Source organism: Bos indicus x Bos taurus, chromosome X (assembly GCF_003369695.1).
Source record: "Bos indicus x Bos taurus breed Angus x Brahman F1 hybrid chromosome X, Bos_hybrid_MaternalHap_v2.0, whole genome shotgun sequence".
Lineage (NCBI taxonomy): Eukaryota > Metazoa > Chordata > Mammalia > Artiodactyla > Bovidae > Bos > Bos indicus x Bos taurus.
The window spans coordinates 11324314-11336546 of record NC_040105.1 but is presented as its reverse complement, the minus strand read 5'-3'; the positions used below and the strand labels follow the sequence as shown (position 1 = coordinate 11336546).

General features: G+C 41.6%; 1 long non-coding RNA gene across 1 annotated transcript in view; it reads left to right on the top strand.

Moving 5' to 3' along the window:
* LOC113887802 overlaps nt 1-12233 on the top strand; it is a 15562-nt gene extending 3329 nt beyond the window's left edge. The window contains exon 2 of the long non-coding RNA XR_003509836.1: nt 11954-12233. This is a non-coding gene — a long non-coding RNA (uncharacterized LOC113887802). The remainder of the gene's footprint in view (nt 1-11953) is intronic.

Sequence of the window (12233 nt, the reverse complement as noted above, 5' to 3'; positions counted from 1 at the left end):
GTCCAACTCTTGGGACCCCATGGACTGTAGCCCACCAGGCTCCTCTGTCCATGGGATTCCCTAAGCAAGAGTACTGGGGTGGCTTGCCATTTCCTTCTCCAGGGGATCTTCCTGACCCAGGAATCAAACCCAGGTCTCCTGCATTGCAGGCAGATTCTTTACCAACTAAGCTATGAGGGAAGCCCCAAAGAAAGAATATGGAAAGGTACTTTTTCTGAAATAACTCTTACTTGGACACTAGCCAACTGACACTTAAGAATACTTGTATATTCTGGTCTCTTCCACCATTCACTTCTTTACCTAATTGATATGACAATGCGAGAGTAGGCTGAGTGGAAAGATTCTTCCCTGAAGGGCAAGTTTGGGGATTTTTCCTGTGGATGTGTATAGTTGGCAAGCTGACACAAGTTAGATAAATATGGTCTCTATTGCTCTTGCTTCATGAACTTATTTATTAATGAAAAACATTGAAGAACTGACCTAGTTTGGCTCCCTTCATATAATTAGGGTTTTTGCCTTTATATTCTGTAAACATCTAGTGCATCACTCAAGGCGGAAAAAGAGATCAAGATTGCTGGGCATTAATCATGCCTTTCCTTAAGTAACACCTACTTATTACTATGAGTGCTGGGAGTTAATACTCCATTTAAAGCTGGAGTCTGAAAGAGATCACCTCTGGTATGTCTGATGAAAAGCTACAAGTAAGTAAATATTATAATATTTATTATAATCAATAAATATCATATTTATTATAATCAATAAGAAATATTGACCATAATTAAATTGATTGTGGACTTCCCTGGAGGTCTAGTGGTTAAGATCCTGTGCTGCCACTGCAAGGGGTGTGTGGGCTGGATCCCTGGTCTGGGAACGAAGATCCCACATGCCTCAAGGCAGAGCCAAAAAAATTAAATTGATTATACTTTTAACATATAAGGAAAAACACAGAACTCAATGGTAGGCAATTTGACCATTAAAAGACAAATCTGAATAATCAGACCCTGGTGGCTCAGTGGTAAAGAATCTGCCTGCCAATGCAGGAGATGCAGGAGACCTGGGTTCCATCCCTGGGTGGGGAGGATCCCCTGGAGAAAGAAATGACAACCCACTTCAGGATTCTTGCTGGGGAAATCCCATGGACAGAGGAGCCTGGCGGGCTACAGTCCATGGGGTCACAAAAGCGTTGGACACAACTGAGTGACTCAACAAGAAAAATAATCAGAAATGTGGCCCCTCAAGTACTGAGACTACAGCAGATAGACAAGACACTGGAGTAATTCAGGGGTGTCCCCAGACACTCTCCCACATTTTTGCTTCTATCCTCCAGCTGTGTTTATATTATATCATATGACCTGACCTTGCTGAATAAAATAGATTCAGTCTGTTTCCTAAGAGAGCTCAGAAGTGTAGAGGAGACATTCAGTAAGTAAGTACATGAATGTACAGTTATAAATTGGATGAAGGGCCTTGAAGGAAATAAACGAGGTGCAGCTGGTGGGAATACAGGGTGATGGGACCAGAGAATGTGTGAGTGAGGAGGTGATTCAAACTGAGCCCCAAAGATGGCAGTGGGTAGGGCTGGTGCAAGTTGAGGGGACGGCAGTTCACTAAGAACCTAGCACATTGCTGCAGCCAATAAAATTATAAATAAAGATGCAAACTTACAAAATCTTCAGAATTGGTGGAAAAGCTGAAATTATATTTGTTTTTCTAGTCATAACTAGATCTAATGTGCTATCTTAAAAATAATAAGTAGGTGTTGAATAGGGCTGCTCTTTCTTTCCCACACTGTAAACATAGCATAACCCAGGTAATTACAGAGGGCAGAATAAAACAGGCATTAACCTTCAGGAATGAGGTGGGGAATTTGATCCCTTTGCTGATTTCCTGATGAATGTGAGTCATAAACTGAACTTCACCTTTAAGGGCAGCAGAAGGAAAATCCCAGGCATACCATGGTATGTAAAAATATGTTTGTGTGTGTTTGTGTGGGTCTTTGTACATATGAGTGTTTATTTAAAAAAAGAAGAAGAAGAACGGAAAGGAAGTAGGAAAATCAAAACAGTTGAATTGTTACGGGAGTAGAATTTTGGGTAATTACTGAAATTTTGAATCCCACATTATAATATGCTTTTGGGCAATAGGTAGAAATAGGTGAAAATAAGTTGCAAAGAGTCATACATGGATGAGTGACTGAACAACAACAACAACAATAGGTGGAAATTTTTTACTGAAGCAATATTAGGCAACCTTTAGAAATCTTTGCCTTAGGCTCCACTGGTAAGAGCCAGACAAAAATCCAGTTATCTTAGCAACTTATTCCTTCAGATAGAAGTCCTTCCAAATCCCAGACACATCTAAAACTTTGAGCTGCTCCTAGAACTCAGGACAGTAACACGAAAGTGTGGTCCTCCTACCTCCCCACTGCCGAACATCTGAGCACCTGATGCACATCAGCAGCTTTCTTGACCTTTTCGGTACAAGAGCTGAGACCACTATCGTGCTCACATAAGCAATTTCTTTCCTCTCATGTCACTGTCATCCACATAGGCATATCCTCTCATGTCATCAGCATGAACCCAATCTGGTTCAGGCTGCTGGCCACAGCTATAGTTAGACTCAGCCTGAACTCAATCCCTGACTGGATTAAATGATAAATCCCTCAGCCTATCTGCCTATTGGAGGACAGAGGGAACTCTCAGTGGTGGAAGATATTAACTAGAGCATTTATTTTTCATTTATCCACAATGCCCAGCACACAACAAAAAAATACTAGCCATGCCAAGAAGCAGCAAAAAGTGACTCATAATCAAGAAAAACCAAAACAACAGGGGCTTCCATAGTGGTCCAGTGGTTAAGAGTCTGCCCAGCAATGCAGGGGACACTGGTTCGATCCCTGGTCCAGGAAGATCACACATGCCATGGAGCAACTAAGCTCACACGCCACAACTACTGAAACCAGCGAGCCCTAGAGCCTGTGCTCTGTAACATGGGAAGCCACCTCTATGAGAAGCCCTTGCACCGCTGCTAGAGAATAGCCTCTGCTCACCACAACTGGAGAAAGCCCAAGTGCAGCAACATAGACCCAGCACAGCGAAAAATAACTAACTAAATAAAGTTAAAACAGCAGCAACAACAATAGAATTGAATAAATCATGACAATTTAAATGTATCTCAGGAATATATGCTTAGGGAAGCCTGGCATGCTGCAGTCCATGGGGTCACAGAGTCGGACACGACTGAGCAACTGAACTGAACTGAACAGGAATGCAAGGGTGGTTTAACATTAACAGTTTAAAAGAAGGAGAAAACATACAATCAATTCAATAGATGAAGAAAATAGTACATTCAATTAATAGCCATTTGTGATAATCTCAGCAAACCAGGAATAAAAGGCAAGTTTCTTAACCTCATGAAGAATATCTTTGAAAACCTACACTGAATATCATTGATTCTTAATAGTTAAAATCTGTAAGTATGCGCTGTAAAGCAGGAAAAAGGTAAGTATGTCTCTTTAATATTGCACTGGAGGTCCTAGCCCACAGTAGTAAAAGAAAGAACAAGTATGACGACTGCAAAGGGAGAAACAAAACAGTATTAAACACATGATATGCTGACAAAATCCAAAGGAGACTATAGAAAATTTACCAAAGAGTTTAACAAGTTGTCTTACTGTAGACTGAAAATTTGTATCCCTTCAAAATGCATATGTTGAAATCCTAGCTGCCAATGTGATACTCTGGCCAATCACATACTCTCTTTGAAGGTCGGAGTCTCGGGGTATCCAGTGACCACAGATAATGCCAGTGGTGATGATACCAGTGGCAGAATCTAGTACCTCACAAAGACAGCATCTTAATTAAGTCATTCACGATCTGGATTCCTGTTTTTCTTGTGCATGTGTGTGCAACCCTATGGACTATAACCCACCAGGCTCCTCTGTCCATGGTTCTCCAGGCAAGAGTACTGAAGTGGCTTGCCATTTCTTCCTCCAGGGGATCTTCCTGACCTCGGGATCAAAGCTGCGTCTCCTGTGTCTCCTGCATTGGCAGGAGGATTCTTTATCACTGCACCACCTGGGACGGCCCCAGTGTCTAAACTCCACGCTCTATCCTTGCCTCTAAGAGCTACCCAGTATCTCCCCAAGAAATTCCTTTTCTAAGTTGATATCTTTATTTGCAACTAGGAACTCTGAATGGTACAGAGTTAGAATGTATCTTATAGATTATCTAGTGCCAACTTACTGTGATTCATCATATAAATGCAGCTAAATGGAGTTATACCTTTCTTGATATTTTTGGATCGGCCTCACTTAGGCTTAGCCACGGCAATGGTAGAAAAAGATGACCCCTCCCCAAATCTCCGTGGCTTACAAAAATGAAGATGTATTCCTCACCTTCACGTCCATTATGGGTCAGCTGGGGCTCCGCCCCATGTCATCCTGCTGGATCCAAACTGATGAACCTGAGCTAGCAGAGCAGCCTCTGTCTGATGTATTGCAGGTCTCAGTGGTTGAAAGAAAAAGGACCAAACTAATATCCCTGCTAGCTCTTAGAGCTCCCACCCAGAAGTGACATTCATCGTTTCCACCCATGTGTATCACCCACTGGGATGTACATTCCTTCTAAAGGGAGGGGCACTGCACGTCACGTGGCAAATCTGATCTGAGTGGTGTGGTGTTCTACAACTGGCTCACTGGGAGGGTCACCAAATATTTGAACAGTAACACAGTCTAACAGAGCTCTTACCACTCAGGGCTTTGTTTTATTAATTTGATAAGTTTTACAGTGCATAACAGCAATGAAATAAATTTATTTTGAAGAAGTTCTTTTTCTGGAGGTTGGGTTTGAAACCTAAACAATAGTAACATTTGATCTAGTTTATTAAATTTGGATGCAGGCTTCCAAAGTGAGAGATGGAATATGAAGAATACAAACACATAGGAACTCATACTGAAATTACACTCGAAGTAAAAATCTATTTTACAAAGTCTCATTAAGCAGAGTTAGCCTCAGGGCTTTGAGAGAGATAAATACAACTAAGATGTGCACAGGGAACTTGATGGACAATTCAGGGGGAAAAAACATGTCCACAAATAATATAAGGCAATGATAAAATAGAGATAGGATAGAGAACAATTCATAGGATTAGCTAAGTGCGAAATCCTCCAGCCTAGAGATATGATAAAATTGTATGAGGAAGGCACTACTTTACAACAAACCATACAATTCAAATGCACAATAATTTTACACCACAGGGTATGTGTGTTTTAGACAGAGACATGGAGAGGACGGAAGATTGATCTAATATGTTGCTAAGAATTCCTAACTTTAGTCCTTACAACGGTTATAGTGATGACATTTGATTAAACCCATCTTTGCCAACTAAATTAAGAAACTAGGGGGAAATATCCAAATTTCCTTTTTCTTAAAGAAAACAAAATTTATGACCTTTATCCTATAGATAAAAGGGGGTTTTTGCTTTCAAAATGTCAAATTTGGCATGTGGTTAACCAAAAATAATTGCTGACACAAAAGTCTGAAGAAGTGCAATTGTGACAGATGTAAATATTAAATTATTTACGTAAATTCAGTTAGAGCTGCACTTTAAATAAAGGTCAGTAGAGTTCTTTTGGTTAGTAAAAGATGGCTTCTTGAGTTTTCAAAAAACCACTCATGTGAAAGAAGCCAGACACCAACAGACCACATATTGCATGATTCCATTTATAGGAAATGCCCAGGACAGGCAAGTCCATAGAGATGGCAGATAGACGAATAGTTGCCAGGGGCTGGGGGGACAGGGGAATGAAGAGGGACTGCTAATGGGTACAGGGTTTCTTTTTAGGGATGAAAATGTTCTGACATTGGGTAATGGTGATGCGTATACAACTTTGTGAATTCACTAAAAACCACTGAATTGGAACAAAAAACAAATGCACAAAAGCTTAAAAAAACCTCTTAAGTTGCAAATAGGGTATATAAAAGACCCACTTTTAGAAGTACTGATCTATAGTCAAGTACAGTCTGTAATGCATAAATAATTAGGTCAAAACAACAAGAAAATCACCAAGCAGCTCTTTTAATTCTATTCCTTATCAAATATTTGTAGGGTCTTCTGGCAAGTAACACAGTGAACAAGTAGAATTTTATTTTTTATTTCCTTTTCCTTACTTATTTCTGGTGACAATGCTATTGAACATGAAAATGGAAAATGCAAAAGAAAGGGAAAGTTATAAGACAACTGGACAACTGTCTGTACGCTAGTTTGAGCATGTGGCATAATACTTGAAGGTGTATCTGATGCTCACTCAAAGACACTACATGGGGAAGAAAAGCTCAAAAATATTATGGAAAAAAAATGTATGTTCTCTCTTTTCCAGTTCTCCATTCTCTCCACTCTGAAACTGTTTTGCCTGTTGTAAATTACAATCACTCCTTCTAAACTTGCTTTTAATCCTTCATATCGATAGGTCACATTCCTGGCTTTTCTGGTTTTCTTAAGTACAGAACTTCCACAAATATTTATTGAAGCTTTTCTATGGGCCAGGAACTGTCCTAGGGGCTGTGAACCAAAAAGGCAAACATCCCTGACCCTATGGAGTTCACAATTTAGTTGGGGGAGGGAGGAAGCAGACAATAAATTATATAAGCAAGGCATTGAATTTAAGTAGCAAATAAGCTCCATGAAAAACAAAACAAAACAAAACAGCGTGCTAGGAAACGTAATAAACAGCCAGAAAAGCTTCACTGCCCAAGATGACATTTGAGGTATGGCTTGAGAAAGGTAAGTTAAGTTGTTAGGAATCTGGGACAAGAGCATCCCAGGCAGAAGCAACAGCCCATGCAAAGGTCCTAGGGGCAGGCGTGTGCCTGGCACAGTCAAGGACTAGCAGGAGGCCAGCGTGACTGAGTGCAGGACATAGTGAGTAGGGAAGTGGCGGTGAGTTGGGAAAGGCAGGAGAAAGTTGAGGGGCCAGAGGTAAAGTAGCAGAGGGGCCAGACAGGTAAAGTTTTAAAGAAAGACCACGTAAGAACTTCGCTTTTCTCATAGAGACAGAAACTAACAGAGAGTTTTGAATAGAGGGGTGACATGATTTGATGTGCATATTTCCGAGAATCCCTCTGGCTGTTGTGTTGGAAATACACCCAAGGGACAAGAGTGGAAGTCAGGCAACCACTTAGCAAGGTGTTGTGGTCACCCAGGTGGGGGATGATGCTGGCTGAGATACAGGATGGTGGCAGAGACCATGATGCAGTCAGATTCTGGATACTTTTACCAGCTTTACTGAAGTACAATTTACATATAATAAAAGTCACTATTTTAAGCACACAGTTGAATGAATGTTAGACTTTGTATAGCCATCACAATCCAATTGCAGAGCGGCTCCATCACCCTGGTTGGATCCCTTGTGCACAAAGGCAGTCACTTCCCAGTCCTACCCCCAACCCCAGGCTCATCTACTTTCTGTCTCTGGGTTTGCCTATTCTGGACATTTCCTATAAATGGACTCATAGGAAGTGTGGTCTTTTGTGACTGGCTTCTTTCACTTAGCTAATGTTTCCACAGTGGTGGTTGTGGCTTAGTCACTAAGTAGTGTTTGACCCCATGCACTGTAGCCCTCCAGGCTCCTCTGTCCATAGGATTTCCCAGGCAAGAATACTGGAGTGGGTAGCCATTTCCTTCTCCAGGGCATCTTCCCAGCCCAGGGATCGAACCCAGGTCTCCTGCATGGCAGGCAGATTCTTTACTGACTGAGCTACCAGGGAAGCATTGCTAAAGCACATATTACTGCTTCAGTCCTGTATGTTACTGAACCAATTGATGGACATTTGGATTGCTTCCACTTTTTTGACTATTATGAATTATACTGCTATGAACATGCACATACAAGTCTTTGTGTGTATGTCTGTTTTCATTTCTCTTCAATATGTACCAAGGGGAGGAAGTGCTGGGTTTTTTATATAACTTCTTCTTTTTTTCAATATTTATTTTTATTTATTTGGCTGTACCGGGTCTTCGCTGTGGCATGCAAACTCTTAGTTGCAGCATGTGGGATCTAGTTCCCTGACCAGGGATATAATTCGAGCCCCCTGCATTGGGAGTGCAGAATCTTAGCCACTTAACCATAAGGGAAGTAGCTGCGTAACTTGTTAACAAATAGCCGAACTATTTTCCAAAGTGACTGCACCATTTTACATTCCTACCAGCACTGTATGAGAGTTCCAATTTCTCCACGTCCTCTCCAACACTTGTTATTTTCCAAGTTTTTGATTATAGCCACCCTAGTGGGTATGAAGTGGTATCTCATGCATGTTTTGATTTGCATTTCCCTAAAGACTAAGGATTTGGGGCATCTTTTCATATGCTCATTGGCAATCCCTGCATCTAATTTCATCTTCTTTGGTGAAGTGTCTGTTCAAATCTTTTGCCCATTTTTAAGTTGGGCTTCTGGATATGTATTTGGAATAGAGCCAATAGGATTTGTTGATTGCCTGCAAGTTTGATGTGAGAGAAATAGAGGTATTAATCATGTCTTCAAGGTTTTTTAGCTCAAGTTATGCAAAGGTGGGTGGAGAAGGAAATGGCAACCCACTCCAGTATTCTTGCCTAGAGAATTCCGTGGACAGAGGAGCCTGGTGGGCTGCTGTGCATGGGACTGCACAGAGTTGGACATGACTGAAGTGACTTAGCATGCATGCATGCATTGGAGAAGGAAATGGCAACCCACTCCAGTATTCTTGCCTGGAGAATCCCAGGGACAGAAGAGCCTGGTGGGCTGCCGTCTATGGGGTCACACAGAGTCAGACACGACTGAAGCGACTTAGCAGCAGCAGCAGCAGCATGCAAGTGCAGAGTTGCCATTAAGTGGACAACGTGAGAGAGCCTTGATTTTAAGCATGTTAAGGGTGAGATGCTTATTAGACATCCAAGTAGACTTTTCAAGTAGGCTGTTAGACTTCTGGATCTGGAATGCAGAGGAGAGATGCAAGCCTGATGATAAGGAAGGGAAGTCATCAGCATAAATGGTACAGAAAGCCATGGAACTAGATAAATCAACAAAGGAATATGTGCAGATATCCAAGGTGTCCAAACACTGAATTCTAAACCCTCCAAAATTAAGAAGTTGGGAAAATAACAAGGAAGCAGCAAATAATATTGAAACAGGGTGGCCAGTAAGAGGGAAAGCCAAAGAAAGCACAGCCTACTGCAAGCCATCTGGGAAAAGGTGTCCTCAAGATGGAAGCTAGTGTGTCAACTGCTGCTGTTAGGGTTCTGGGCTGAGACTTATCCCTTCAGTTTAGCAACATGGAGGGTGCAGGGGGCTGGTAACCAAGACAGGTGGGGAGAGCACAGTGCTGGTTAGGAACTCAGGCATTTCATCCAAAAGTATATGTAGGAAGGCAGAGTTCATAGGCCCAGTTCCTGTGGATGAGTCAGCATCATGCAAGTGGTAACATACATAGGAACCACTCAGAGTTTTGTAGAAAGACAGATTTGGATTCATTAGGCCCAGGATGGGGCCCCCATTTCTGAACTGGATCCCAGGTGATGCTGGAGCTGCCTACCCCCGGGCCACGCTGTGAGGAGCAGGAGTGTGGGGCGAACTTTATCTGCAGCTTCTTTTCCGTGTGCAGATCTAACCACAGACATCAATGTCAGCCCGCTCTGGGTTGATTCTGTATGATTTTCTGTGTTCCAGGGGCTTGATGTCATCGATGGTGTAGCTCAAATGTGTGGCTTGAGAAATGGGGAAGAAACGGAAGGGGCAGTGATCGTGGAGGGAAGCTTTAGCCCTGTTTGTTGTGTGGCTAAAAGAGGGAGGGGCCTTCTACACAGAATGCAGAGGCCAGAGCCCAGTACACAGCCTCGAGACAGGCCAGGGTTGCCTGCTGGAAGGCTCCTCTTTGTCAGTGAGCTGGTGGGGTGCCTCCCAGAAGGCCCCTTTGAGGAAGACTGCCAGTATTTCTCCATGATATGTGTGAGTAATTGGGATCCTAAAGGTTCAGAATGACTCACTGAGATAAATATCCAATAGAGATTCTGTCTTTGCTTTCCTTCCTCACTCCACCCTCATTTGACTTTTTAAAATAATACCTTTATTGAGGTATAATTCACAGACCATTGAATTCACCCATTTAAAGGGTATAATTCAGGGGACTTCCCTAGTGGTCCAGTGGTTAAGACTCTGCGCTTCCAACTCAAGGGGTGGGGGTTCGATCACTGGTCAGGGAACTAAGATCCTACATGCCACACAGCATGACCAAAAAACAAACATAAATGAAATAAATGGTACAATCCAATGGTGTTTAGCATATTGGTGTGCAGAGTTGGGCAACCATCACCACAATCAATTTTTGAACATTTTCATCACCCCTGAAAGAAACCCTGAAGTCCTTGAGTCACTGGCTCATGAAATATGATATCAAAATCCACTATGATGTTTGGAAACTTTCTGCTCAGTCATTTGTGAGATTTCACAAAGCTGGACACAGGGGAGGTTAAAAGTCTATCTGCTGCATGAAAACACTCTGCAGAGATGGAAGTCCTCAGTCTAAGAAGACATTAAAGACCAGATCACATGGCCTGGTAGACTCAGAGATGCCAACACATGATCCACTAGGAGCTCTTTCCTGTTGGACATGGGTGAATGTCACTTGGGCTGACTCACACCATCCCAAGAACCCTTGGAAATGTCTGAAGTTTTTGTTTCCACCCACAAAGGTGAAAGTAGCCAATTATGATCCTATTTTGATTATTTAAAAGCAACCACTGGGAGCTCTCTCTGTTTATATACTGAATATATTCCAAAAAAATATGAAGTTTTGAAACAGGCCCTGTTTTTATTTGCTTATTAATTAGAGCTGTAACTTTTCTATGGCTGTTTTATATATTTTTTTAAATGCACGTCATCATATGAAAAAGATTAATGACTACTTAGAACCTACTCCTATTTGTACCTTGTTTGCATTTTAAAAGAAAGCAAGACTATGTAAGACAAATGTATTTTAATTCTATTTATTTTCAATGTCTAGCATGCACATCTGTAGTAATTTAACAAAGGATGTAAAACAGCTTGCCTCTCTTGTCATAACTGATTATCTGTGTCATATATTAATAGTTTCCCTAGGTCATAAAGAAAGAGAATGAAAATGTAAAGGCCACTATATTTTATAGGAAATGGTATTTGCAACTGCATTTATATAGTCTTCAAACTCATAAAAGACATATACATGTCCCTTTAAAGTGTTAGTCACTTAGTCATGTCCAACTCTTTGCAGCTGCATGGACTGTAGCCCACCAGGCTCCTCTATCCCTGGGATTCTCCAGGCAAGAATACTGGAGTGAGTTGTCATTCCCTTCTCCAGGGGATCTTCCCAACCTAGGGATCAAACCCAGAGCTCCCGCATTGCTGGCAGATTCTCTATTGTCTGAGCCACCTAAAACTACATGTTTTTGTATGTTATTACTAAAATGTAAGTATTTTATACATAACTAGTGAGAACCTACTATTTAGCACAGGAAACTCTACTCACTGCTCTGTGGTAACCTAAATGGGAAGGAATAAGTATTTTATATATAACTAATGAGAACCTACTATTTAGCACAGGGAACTCTACTCACTGCTCTGTGGTGACCTAAATGGAAGGAAATCCAAAAAAGAGGGGAGGCATATATATATATATATATATATCTATTTGTTGCTCAGTCGCTCAGTTGTGTCCAACTCTTTGTGACTCTGTGGACTGCAGCATTCGAGGCTTCCCTGTCCTTCACCATCACCCGGAGCTTGCTCAAACTCATGTCCATTGAGTCAGTGATGTCAAATATGTACACGTATAACTGATTGACTCTGCTGTACAGCAGAAACTAACACAACATTATAAAGCAATGATACTTCAATAAAAATTCATTTTGAAAAGTTTAAGTATTTTAAAAATCACTTCCTTTTCAGAAAATCAGATTAAGGCACCTGGGTGTCACAAGAAGGTTCAAGAAGGTCCCCCTGTGTCAGGAGCACCAGTAACCACTGCCAAGCACTCCTGGGTGATCACTCCACAGAGGGACTCTCAGGACTGTGCTATGGTGACGGCTGCAAACTACACACTCCTGTCATTGGGAAAACAAACCACAATTGAAAACCAGCTGTACCCTGCATGCCTGGATGTTTCTGGAAGCAAACTGATATGCAAAAATAAAATAAAAAAAAAAAAACCACCTGTTTTTTATGAATA